General features: G+C 37.6%; 1 pseudogene; it reads left to right on the top strand.

Moving 5' to 3' along the window:
* The first annotated feature begins 302 nt into the window (after positions 1–302).
* Positions 303–1,127, top strand: LOC145591833 (F-box/kelch-repeat protein At3g23880-like; annotated as a pseudogene).
* Positions 1,128–13,833: the final 12,706 nt, after the last annotated feature.

Genomic DNA, 13,833 nt, shown 5'->3' with positions numbered 1-13,833 from the left:
TTTTAGGAATTTTATCCATATATTTAATGAATGATCTTCATAAATTTACAAAATTTTAAATTAAATAAAATAATTTACTAAAACCGTGCATCGCACGGGGTTACATCTAGTTGGAATTATAGAGATAGTTAAGATAATTTTTTCCTTTAAAAAAAAAGTTAAGATAATTTACAGTAATTTATTTATTTATTTTTTTTAAAACAATTTAAAGTAAATTGCTCAAAACCAAATTTTCTATATTTTTGTGCCATTCATTTTTCTATTTTTCCCATAATATTTTTACTATCTTTCTTGCGGAGAGTGAAAATTAGAACAATGGAATATGATGAAGGTACTGCCATTGGTGAATTTGGTGAACAAGTTATTCATCAACAAAAACAACTTCCAGACGATCTAATTCGCCACTATATTCTTCCAAAACTCCCCATCAAATCCCTCATACAATTCAAACTCGTTTCCAAACAATGGTATTCTACTCTCTCTTCTCATCAATTTGCTCTTTTTTACTCTCAATTATCTCCTCCTTTTCACCCTTCTTCCCCAATTCAATTCTTGTTCATTCAAAATCGGAAAAATTATTACATTTTTTCTCATGATGATGATGTTGAAGTAGATGAGATTGATATTAACAATAACAAGAATTTAGTGAAATTAGGGTTTGATTTTGATGAAGAGCTTGATTTGTTGGTTCATGTAATGGATTAGTATGTTTAGCTTCTTGTTCTGGTAAATTCTTTGTTTTATGGAACCCTGTTATTGTCAAATTTAGAAAATATTTTGATGATGAACTTGAAAGTTATTTATCTAACCCTTTTCGGGTTTCGTGGGGATTTGGGTATGTTCCTATTGTTGATGATTATAAGGTTATTAGGATTATTGAATTGGGTGCTACCCTAGAGATTAGGGTTCATGTTTTCTCATTGAAATCCAACAAGTGGACAAGAATTGCTGATGAACTCTATCAAGATATCTTTTCATTGAATGTTATAACTGAAAGATTTGATTTTCATCGTAATGGGGTTTCTAGATCGTTACCCTATTCATTCCACTCGATGCAAGGAGTTCTGGTTAATGAGACTCTATATTGGATTGTGTCTAAGGTTATAATGATCGGGGTATACAAGTAGTTTCATTTGATTTAGTTTGTGAGGAGTTTCGCGTTGTTTTGAACATTAGTGTTGATTCCAATTATATGTGTGAAGATAGATTTTTATGTGTAATGGGAGGGTGTTTGTCTAAATTTGGGGTTAATTTGCGGCATGATATTTCTGTAATACGTATGTTGAAGTATCCTGGGATGATCGAAACTATTTGTCTCTCCAGCAACTTTAATTTAAAAGTTCTGCGAAAACATTGTTGGATTCACTAGGACTGGCAAGTTTTTCTTGGTGTTGAGAAATTCAACATTTGGACTTGTAGACCCAAACTCAAAACCAGTTAAGTGCACGCGACTTGCAAGATTTGATAGCCTTGGAGGTTCTCGTATTGCTAGTTATGTTCCAAGCCTAACATTACCTTACACCACGAATGAGTTGTAAGGTATGTGTCCTTGCTTTGTTTGCTACTTGATATGCTGTGTGTTTGTTTGCTGTAAAGCTAATTGCTGTTGTTTTGGACCCTTTTGGTGTTTATACGCAATTCTAATGCTGTAGCATTTCTTCAAGCTCTAAGAATGGCTTTCAAAAGAATTTTTGTAAAGGCAATGCATTATGATAAGAAAAAAGTGGAAACTTTCAGCTTCTGTTGATTGTGTACTCAATTCTACTTGTATGAGTTATTGGGTTTAGTGGGGCTTTATATAAGATGCACCTGTACTCCATGTAGAGCGGAACGTTTGTGCCTGAGTTTTGAGTTAAACTCTATTGCATTTACTAACTATGATGCTTAGTAGCTCAATTATGATGCATCTGATGTAATGTCATACAATTGGAATTTTTTCATATAGTAAAATATTGATATGAAGTAGGGTGACTGTAAAATTATACAGAGAACTTTGTACTTAAATGGGATAATTGTAGAAATAGGAAGAGGGGAAGGAAGGAGGGTCAGCAAGTTGCTGAGTGAGCGATTCATTTTCCGTTGGTGAAAGAATAATGAAATAGTTCGGCTAAGAGAAGATAGGGATTGGATTGGGTTGGGTTGATCCATTCTTTTGCTCTCTAATAAACTAATTAATTACTCTCTCCGTCCCTAAATTAAAAGCCTCTTTCTCTTTATTATGTGACTAATAAATGCTAGAAAGAGGTTTGTATTAAGGGACGAAGGGAGTAATGTTTATTGCACTCCTGTTTCTTTGCCTCGTCTTTTTCACCCTTCATATATGAGATAAATTTTCTTCTTCATCTCCTCCCTTTTACTCCTTTTCCACTCCCTTCCCCCTTACATTAATATTTATTTAAGCTAACACTAATAATGAGCCAGGATTTGAACCTGTTTGTATTCGGCTTTACCTATTCTCCTTGCCATTAATAGAAGAAAAGTGAAATAAACTCTCATTCGAATCTAAGTCTAACTCTTAAGAAACTGAAGTTGGAAGACTAAATTTCTACATTATATCAGAAAAAGAATGGAGATGTTTTAGATAAATTCATTGATTTTTTTTGGTTAACTGTAAATACAAATAACGATTACATATTTTTACAGGAAATCATCTCACATCTCAAGATGAATCATCTTGAATCAATCTACTACCGACACTGGACATCCTGAAAACGGTTAAGTTTGTAATTATATACTGTCAATAATATATCATGGATGGCATGGGCTAAAGCAGGTTATTGTACTCCAAAGGCATTATTCATGGAATACATTGAGAAATGAGAATGAGGTCCAGCAGTGAGTTAGTATGTCGGTGATAATATCGACTACACGATCATTATTCAGTATTCACTAAAGGTTCGAACATGAAACGGCATTTTGCTGCAACAGACTTTCCATGGAGGAGGCCGGAGTGAAAGATAATGTAGTCTCACTGGAAGATGAAGACTAGACTTAGGCATACAAATTAATCTTTATAATTTCGTAACTAGCATGAGTTTTTTTGCTGATGACGTTAAACTTGTAACATTTCAGAGAAATTTGATAGTATTTGCTCTCAACAGGCATACAGATTTACAGATTGATCTTTACTTTATTCTTTTTGTGCATTGGCTTTTATGGTTTCTTTTGCACAATTTTTTTTAGGAAACGTTAGGCAGACGTTTTATTATAAATCATAATCAGCTAAAATTACAAGACTTTGTGGGAGCAAATCCATACAGACAAACTCCGAACAACCATAAGTTTCCCATCTTGCCACAAGGTGGCTACAAGTGTTACTTATCCTCCGTTCATGTGAAAAAATAAAAGCATCAAAAGATTGATAAAAAGTCCCTACCCTATAAGTCCATAAACTATTTATTGTTAAATGATAGAAAGTCTTTTAATCACTGAAAGGAGAAGTAAAGAAGGAGTAAAAGGGGATGAGTGAAATTGTAGTGTAGTAGTAGTATTGCATCGTAATATTTGCTTGCATGACATCCTACGGGGGCACCCCAGTTTCTCTTCTTGAGAAACAAGAAGTGTTTCTCTAATGGCAGTTTTGAAATTTTTGTGCTTTGGGAATTGTAAACTAATACTATTTCTTGCTGATTGTAAAAACCACTCAACTTGCTTATGTGGACCCTAGTATACGGTGTTAACTTCTTAAAAAACTGCCGTCAGATCTCATTCCTCAATATCCATCCAAGCACTGTAATTTGAAGGGACGATCCAGTAGCAAAGTCGGAGGATTCCGTCGGAAAACTTGAACGAAAGTGAAGTTTAGTTCGTATCACTATATGTAGTTGTCTCCAGATCTCGTATCCACTCAACTTGTTGATGTGAAGCCCTTCTTCAACCTCCTTAGCCTTTTCGGCGGCTTCGCCGCCGAATCAAACGAAAAACCCATAGAAATAATGGAGAAATAAGGGCTTGGTTAACCCTTAAGGGTAGGGTCTGACTTCCACCTCCATTGAAGAAGTGCGTGTATTTTAATTTCTCCATTGAAGGGTTTTATTCTATTGATGGAGGTATGAGAATGGATGGAGAAATTCGTCGCATACAAATACACCGCTACTCGTACATCGCCGGACATGTTATGAATTGCCTTCAAAACCTCGCTATGTTTACCGAACGCCGAATTGGCTTTTGAGGAATTCCCCGGAGAAAACTCATGTGGTGGGTAAACTGGGCACTGACAGAGGTAAGTTGTAAGGAGGAAACTTGGTTAACAGTAGCATTAACTCCGTCAAAAGGTAGACTTTAAGCTTAGCAACTTCCAAATTGGCATATTCTAGAAAAAGTCACTCTTACTGATGTGTTCATTTTATATATATATTTATCCCCGTCCTTTGGTCGTAATTAGTAGTGTTTTTGGCTCCTACGAGCCACTTTTATTACTAATTTGTGTTTTCCAGTGCTTTGGTAGTTTTGCTTGAGTTTTGTAGGAATTTGCGTACTTGGAGCATTTTCTCGGGTTTTTCGAGGAGCATCTACAAGTATTGAAAGACCGCGACCACGTTCGATAGCCCAAGACCGATTGGAGGTAGCAAATCGGTGACTAAGGGCTCAGTTTTGGAGATATGAGGCGTTTGGGCCAAGTTGGAGAGCCCAAGGAAGAGCCTCGAGGCCCAAGAAGCCTCGCCCGGACCACTAGAGCTCCGCCCGATGGCGCGCCCGGCCGGGCGGGGCGGAGCAATACCTTGAAGGGACCCGCGCCCGACCGGGCGCGAGAAGATATCTAAGGCAAGGGAGGCGGGCCCGGTCGGGCGAGCCACTGCCCGGCCGGGCGCGAGAAGACATTTGAAGAGGAAGAGGCGGGCCCGGTCGGGCGAGCCACTGCCCGACCGGGCGCGTGTTTTCTTTAGGGAGTTTAGTTTTCCGTTTTACTTTTGTTTTAGCGGAAATCTTCTTGCTTAGTATTAATGCAATTTTAGGAGACAAAATTGGGGACTTCTTCATAATTCTCTTACTCTAGTTTTTATTCTCTTCCTTCTCTCTACTCAACTTTCTCTCTCTAGACTTTTATTCTCTTTCTTGTTCCTCAACTCTATTGTAGTTCCGCCGTCTTGGTACGATTTCTCTCTTAATTAATCTCAGTATTTTATTCATTCTATTTTTCTTTCATGTTTTGTTTAATTATTATGTTTTGCTTAATTTTAATTATGTCTGAGTAGTTTTCCTTCTAGGGTTTTTGGGGATCTAATAAATAATATGAAAGGGTAATTTTATGATTGTTGATCATTAATGCTTAATTGATTTCCTATTGATTGTTTATTTGCTATGCAATTAGATTTGGCCAGGTTTAATTGTGTGAGTTTAGCAATATTGATTCGAGATTCGAGAGATGAGAATTGATGTTTAGGCTTAGTTTCGATAGGCAGATTAATTTATAAATGGTTAGGTCGAGATTCGAGAGATGAGATTTAATACCGGTAAATTAATTCTGTGATTGTAATACGTAGCGAAAGCCCTTTATGATCTGATTAATTAATGCATTGATGATTGATTATTGTGTTTTACCCTGGAATATTGTTTATTAGTGAACCTATGCCCTAGGCTTTATTATTATTGATTTCTTCCTTAATTATTCTCTTTACTCATAATCTTCGTAGTATAGTTTATAATCACAACAAATATTGGTTACTTTAATAATTTGGATTATAATAATTAATTAGGAATAGAAAGACCAGTTTCCCTGTGGATTCGACCCTACTTCCCTATCTACTTTAGTTAGAGGACTTAGGTAATTACTTTTGATTAGGTGATACGACTTTAGCTTGTCAAAATTTGGCGCCGTTGCCGGGGAGACGGTTTTATTTGGAGTGCCTAGAGCCATAATCAGTGACGGAGGATCCCACTTTCATGAGCGGAAGTTAGATACCCTCCTAAAGAAGTATGGTGTTTACCATAGGACAGGGCTAGCCTACCATCCCCAAACTAGTGGCCAAGTCGAAGTGTCTAATCGCGAGATTAAGGTCATCTTAGAAAAGGTGGTAGCAAAATCTAGGAAAGATTGGAGCGATAAGTTGGATGACACCCTTTGGGCATATAGAACCGCATTTAAGACCCCTATAGGTACCACTCCCTATAGACTTGTGTATGGTAAAGCATGTCATCTTCCGGTGGAGTTAGAGTACAAGGCATATTGGGCTATTAAAGAGCTCAATTTGGACGCTAAGCTAGCGGCAGAAAAGAGGCTTCTACAACTTAACCAGCTTGATGAGTTTAGGTTGATGGCCTATGATAGTGCGCGAGTCTACAAGGAGAAGACTAGGAGATGGCACGACAAGATGATCTTTCCGAGAGAATTCAAAGAGGGTGACAAGGTGTTGTTGTTCAACTCCAGGCTTAAACTTTTCCCAGGAAAGTTGAAGTCAAGGTGGTCGGGTCCTTTCACAGTGAAAAGGGCCAACAAGTTCGGTTTTGTAGAGTTGTTTGACGAGCATGGTAACGAGTTCAAGGTAAATGGTCAGAGGCTTAAGATATATCACGAAGGGGCTACAATTGGTGCAGTTGAACTACTACACCTAACTAGTTCCAGTTCACCTTGAGAAAACTATGGTAAGTAGGTCGTGCGGGACCTAGATAAACCAGCGCTTTGCGGGAGGCAACCCGTATTTTATTTGTTTTTATTTTTGTTTTTCTTCTTTTTCTTATGAGAGGAGAGAGGAGGGAATTTAATGAGTTTTACGAGTTTTTTTGTATAGTTTACAGGAAAAGAGTTAGCCAAATTTGAAGAAAGTAGAATCGTCAAACCTTACTCTCGGGCCCGGCCGGGCGGAGTTTCGCCCGACCGGGCGCGAGAGTTGACGTATACGGGCATTTATTTGGCCCGGCCGGGCGGAGCTTCGCCCGACCGGGCGCGAGAGTTGGGTTCGAATTTGTTTAATAATCACCCGACCGGGCGAAGGAACGCCCGACCGGGCGCGAGAAAATTTTTTGGAGAAGAATTGATCGCCCGACCGGGCGGTATTGGCGCCCGACCGGGCGCGATTGGAAAAAACAGGCGCGACAATCTCACCGTCTTTCTTTTCTTCTTCTTCTTTCCTTCATTTTCTTTCTTTTCCTTCACTTTCTCTCTCTAAAACTCTTATTTTTCTCTGACTTCTCTCTAAGATTTCTCCTTCATCTCTTACCCAAATCCAAAACTTTTCACATATTTTTACTCCTCTCTTCATCCTCTACACTCCTACATCAAAAATTTTCAAACTCCACAAAATTTAATTTTTGACCACTCATAATGGCGGCTAAAAGGGCGAGAAATTTTCTCGGGGGAAGCTCAAGCGGGTCATCCCAACAATATGACCCGGCTCTTCAACTCGTTCAGTGGCCGACGATCAAGATCGCGACGGCAGAGCAACGGGAGAAATTTGAGGTGCTCTACGGACGAGAGGTAATTCCCTCACGGTGGTTACACCGTCCCACTTTAGAGGCTTTAGGTATTTATGGCTTTGTTAAGAGATTTTTGAATGATATTGGTATGCGCAAATTTGTAGATATGCATTATTCGACATACCGTGAATTAACCTGTGAATTCTTGTCATCTCTTGTTATTCAAAACCATAAAAGTGGTCCAAAATTAATTTTTAGGCTTAACAATAAAAACATCACTCTTTCTTTTGCGGAATTTTGTAAATTGTTTGAACTGGAACCGGAATTAAACAGACAATGGCATGCTGAGTTTAAAATGGAGGATGTGTATTTAGCTTTGACTGGTATTCCTCATGTTTCTGCACAACATGCTAGTGCTAGGCCTATCCACCACCCCATCCCTAAAATGTGGCAAAGATTTGCCGGTGTATGTTTCCTAGGTAGGAATGAACCCCATAACTGTCAGACCAATGAACTAGCTGTAATTGGCCATTACATGTTTGGGTATGAGAAATTGAACATAGCCCGGTATATCATCCACCACCTAGGTAGGCATGCTACGGCCAGCAACCACCACACTACCCCCATCCGTCTTGGTGGCCTTATCACTAGGATAGCCATCAAGAAGGCCGGTTTTGTAGAGAGTGGACCCCACCGGATGACTAACATGGGACCCGACACCTACATGACCTCTAGGTACCTTGAGGAGCTTGGGTGGTTGCGGGTAGACGAGAACCAGGTCACCCATTGGTGCATTAGGACAGGGACTGAACAACCCTTGCCCATTTTTCCTTTGCCCAACCCAGACCTGACCGCCTTTCCCCCAGGGCAAGAGTCCTACACTTATGCCCTGTTAGTTGCCCATGCTAGGGGTGAGGATCCACAGCAGGCCCAGGCCCAACCACAGCTTGTAGTTCAACCCATTCCACAGCCACCATCACCACCCCGACAGTCCCATTCCGTCCCTCACGGTGACTCTGACCCAGTTTGGGACTTGCAGAGTATTGGCCAGGCCATAGGTCGCATAGAGCAAACCCAGACCGAGTTCAGACAGATGATTGGTTCTGTCGACCAGAGGCTAGGCTACCTAGAGAGGAACCAGGGTAGGGGACTCTACCCCATTTATGATGATTATGCTCGTCGGGGCAACATTCCCGACGATGCTGTTTACCCAGACTGGTTCCAGCCCCCACCTCAGGGATACGATAGGGATCCCACTGCCCATGGTATTTACACAGACTATTCCTCGTTCCATGGGTACGGCCAGGACATTCCTTTTGGGGGACCGCCGGGGGGGACTTTTCAAGCTAACTATTTTGGTGGTAGCTCTTTTGGTGCAGATGGCGCAGGTTCCAGTGGTGGAGCAGGTGGGTCCTCTCGGATGGACCAGGATGAGGATGAGTAGCCAGCTGGGCTACTTTCGAGCCAATGAGGACATTGTCCGATCTTGGCTTGGGGGAGATTTTTGGATTTGGTATATATTTTTTTTTTCTTCTTCTTCCTTTTTCTTTATTTTTGTTTATTTTTGATGTGTTTTGTTAGTTTAGATTTATTGCTTTGTAGATTAGTTTATTGCTTTCCTTATATGAAAAATACAAAAAAATTGAAAAAATAAAAAAAATACGAACCAATGAACTGTAAATCATGCTTCCCTGTGCCCCATACTTGAAAAAAATTGTTTTGATTCTTGGTATTTGATTTTGAGCATTGTGGATTAGTTGATCATGATTTGAAGTTTAGTTACTTGGATTCCTAAACATGCGTCAATTTTGTCCAACTACTTGTGAATATAGTGCTTGACTAGTTGATTTGGTTAGGAATGTGTGATTAGTTCCTGGTATGTCAATGAATTTGAGTATTGGTTTGCAACTATGAGTAGTGTTTCATAACTCACTATTATGCGCATGTGGATCGGAGGACGAAGGCATTTGTTCTTTTAGGTAGCCTTCAGATTTATTTAGATACATTTGTTCCCTTCTTGCTACCCATGTTGTTGCCTTGACTTTTTATTGTTTTTAGCCACATTACAAGCCATGTCTGCCCCATTGGTTACTAGTCCCAAGCTTGGCTTGGGGGAGCTATTAGTGAGTGAGGTAAGGGAGTTCGTAGTGTGCACATTATTTGCACAATTTGGGTGGGTTATGAGAAGTTATTTTGTTCTTGATCATGGTTTATTTTTGAAGATGTTTGAAACTTAAATTATCTTGAGAAAAAATAAAGTATGATGATGTGAAAAAAAAGAAAGTGAACTTCTGAAAAAAAAATGAAAAAAAGAGCAAAAGAGAAGAAAAAAATGTTTCATGTTCAAATTATCTAAGTGAAGGTTTATCAAAAGAAAAGAAAGAAAAAAAATTTTGATTTTCATTGTAAATATTTGAGTTTGATTTTGTTTATTCGCTCTAGTTTATATTATCATATTTTTATGAGTGAATTTTGTAAGTATTGAGTTTGGTTTTTATGATTGGAGTATATTTGGTGGATTTGTGTTGGAGTTAGTTTTGTTGGAGATGTGTATGATCATTATATTTGGTCATGGGTTTATTAGGATATGGCTCCCTTTTAGCAAGGCTTTTCTCTCACATATTCCCAAATTTATCCTACCCTTTCACCCTAGCCTTACATTACAAGCTTTAAAGACCTTCCGACCTTGTGCATAGAGTTGTGTAAATGTGAAAGTGTTGTTTATCAATGCAAGTTATGATTTGACATATTCCGAGTCGACTATAGGGTTGAGTGTATGTCTTTTCAAACACACGAGTGTTGTGAGTTTGGGAGGGCACTGTTCACATTAAAGGGGTTGGGATGGAGAGCGATCGAGTACATCTTTTACTCGCCACATAAATGAGAGTTGAGTGTGTGAGCACTAGTCTTGAATTCTATATGCTCTTGTGGTTTGCTCTATTTGACAATTGTTGGGGAGGAAGGGCGATTAGATGGATAGGATTGGTTGGTTTTGAAGCATGCTCACTTTATTTGCCTTGAATCGTTTGTGCTTGATTTTTATATTGGGGTGAGGCATGTTTTATTGTCCATTGAGGAGCTCTTTGCTTAGGGACAAGCAAAGGTTTGGCTTGGGGGAGTTTGATGTGTTCATTTTATATATATATTTATCCCCGTCCTTTGGTCGTAATTAGTAGTGCTTTTGGCTCCTACGAGCCACTTTTATTACTAATTTGTGTTTTCCAGTGCTTTGGTAGTTTTGCTTGAGTTTTGTAGGAATTTGCGTACTTGGAGCATTTTCCCGGGTTTTTCGAGGAGCATCTACAAGTATTGAAAGACCGCGACCACGTTCGATAGCCCAAGACCGATTGGAGGTAGCAAATCGGTGACTAAGGGCTCAGTTTTGGAGATATGAGGCGTTTGGGCCAAGTTGGAGAGCCCAAGGAAGAGCCTCGAGGCCCAAGAAGCCTCGCCCGGACCACTAGAGCTCCGCCCGATGGCGCGCCCGGCCGGGCGGGGCGGAGCAATACCTTGAAGGGACCCGCGCCCGACCGGGCGCGAGAAGATATCTAAGGCAAGGGAGGCGGGCCCGGTCGGGCGAGCCACTGCCCGGCCGGGCGCGAGAAGACATTTGAAGAGGAAGAGGCGGGCCCGGTCGGGCGAGCCACTGCCCGACCGGGCGCGTGTTTTCTTTAGGGAGTTTAGTTTTCCGTTTTACTTTTGTTTTAGCGGAAATCTTCTTGCTTAGTATTAATGCAATTTTAGGAGACAAAATTGGGGACTTCTTCATAATTCTCTTACTCTAGTTTTTATTCTCTTCCTTCTCTCTACTCAACTTTCTCTCTCTAGACTTTTATTCTCTTTCTTGTTCCTCAACTCTATTGTAGTTCCGCCGTCTTGGTACGATTTCTCTCTTAATTAATCTCAGTATTTTATTCATTCTATTTTTCTTTCATGTTTTGTTTAATTATTATGTTTTGCTTAATTTTAATTATGTCTGAGTAGTTTTCCTTCTAGGGTTTTTGGGGATCTAATAAATAATATGAAAGGGTAATTTTATGATTGTTGATCATTAATGCTTAATTGATTTCCTATTGATTGTTTATTTGCTATGCAATTAGATTTGGCCAGGTTTAATTGTATGAGTTTAGCAATATTGATTCGAGATTCGAGAGATGAGAATTGATGTTTAGGCTTAGTTTCGATAGGCAGATTAATTTATAAATGGTTAGGTCGAGATTCGAGAGATGAGATTTAATACCGGTAAATTAATTCTGTGATTGTAATACGTAGCGAAAGCCCTTTATGATCTGATTAATTAATGCATTGATGATTGATTATTGTGTTTTACCCTGGAATATTGTTTATTAGTGAACCTATGCCCTAGGCTTTATTATTATTGATTTCTTCCTTAATTATTCTCTTTACTCATAATCTTCGTAGTATAGTTTATAATCACAACAAATATTGGTTACTTTAATAATTTGGATTATAATAATTAATTAGGAATAGAAAGACCAGTTTCCCTGTGGATTCGACCCTACTTCCCTATCTACTTTAGTTAGAGGACTTAGGTAATTACTTTTGATTAGGTGATACGACTTTAGCCTGTCACTTACCCTTAGATGTACATAGGACAATTCCAAATTTAACCTCATGAGATACAAACTTTGTTTCTCAAGAAGAGAAAGTGGGAATTACCCACATCCTACATATATATATATAGCCAAGAGTCCTACACTAAGAGTACAATCATACTCATATATTGCCATATAAGTTCACAAGTCTTTGGACTTATATGGACATTGTAAAATCAAATCAATAATTGGTAATTTGGCATTCACCTTATTTTCTAACACTCCCCCTTGAATGCCCATACTAATACAGAAAAGGTATATTTTGCCTCATTAAAAACCTCGCTAGGTAAAACCCTATGGGATAAAAATCATAGCTAGGAAAAAGAGTACAACGATATTATATTATATGTTTTCAAGGGTACACGGTGCATTTTTCAAAAACTCAGGCATACACGAAACAATTTCATTTTATTTAATTGCTATGAAACCAAAGCAATTTTATTTTATTTAATTGCTATGTAACTAGAGCAAGGTCATTGGAACTGCTATTTGAGTTTCAATAAGGCATACTTTTATTAAGCTTATTGAAATACCCTCAATTATTTGAGGGTAATTGTGCTCAGTAATAATTTTTATGTTAAATTTAACCCATTTAAAGGTAGCTTTTAATTGGTACTCCATAATGAATTTGATTGTTTATCTTCTAACGTAGTATTTTGATGGATTGCACGTTTGTTTGTTTGTTTTATTGTTATTATTTTCTTAATGATAAGATACAGGAAGAGGATGAGGATGAGGAGTCGAACTCATGTCACAATGTCACATTCGGGGGATTTTGCGTTTATTTACAAGTACTACATATGTCATTTGCTAAACACTTTCTAAAGCTTGGTTCGTGGAGGCGGATGCACGATCCGCATGGTGCATCCGCTCCAAAGTACAAAAAGGCGGAATGAACATGTAGGTATATACTAATGTACATGGGCATATAAAAGAACATAGTGTTCATTTATAATGTACATGGACATATACATAAAAGAACATAATGTTAATTTATAATGTACATCAGATTTTTGTGCAACAATTTTGTATATTATTTTTGTATAATAATATAATTATTTTTTTTGTATAATGAAATAGATAAATAGTACTATAATTATTTTTTTTTACCATACATCAATTACAAATCATTTCAATTTTTTTTTACCAAAAGTTCACTTTCTCTCTCCAAACAAAACTTCAAACCTATTTAAATTCCTCAAACCTCAAGCAAAATTTCAAGAAATTCGAAATTTTGAATCCAAAATTGTTCAAGATGACAAATAAAAACGAAATGTAAGACCAAACTCGACATTCATACTTGTTTATTTGACATTCATACTTGTTTATTTTGAGTTTGAGTGTTTGTTTTTTATAAATTTGATTGAAAATTGTAATATTTGATTTTATTGGGAATTAATTGTGATTTTGATGTTATTTTGTTGTTGCAATGAGAAACAAAATGAAGTTCTTGAAGAAGATTGATCGATTAATACATTTTGGAAGAAGAAAGCAAGCAAATAGACAATTTTAGAAAAAGTTGTAGATTCAAATAATACGATGTACATTAAAATACAGTAAAATGTTCTTTTTTTCATATACTTACATGATGCAAATAATATAATGTACATTAAACATGTAACCAACATTATAACATATATGTTCATTAGAATATAATACAATGTACATTATAATACAGTAAAATGTACTTTTTTATATACATACATGATCATTTATATCAAATGTACATTTACTATATGAATAATGTTCTTTAATATTATCATATTCTTTACTAATATTACAAATGCTCTTTAGATTTACCAAAAAAAAATATATATATATATATATATAAAACTAAATGTTCTTTATAAAATAGGTATATGTT

Source organism: Chenopodium album, chromosome 18 (genome assembly GCF_948465745.1).
Source record: "Chenopodium album chromosome 18, dcCheAlbu1.1, whole genome shotgun sequence".
NCBI lineage: Eukaryota > Viridiplantae > Streptophyta > Magnoliopsida > Caryophyllales > Amaranthaceae > Chenopodium > Chenopodium album.
The sequence above is the reverse complement of the archived record's forward strand: the minus strand, read 5'-3'. Positions and strand labels throughout refer to the sequence as shown.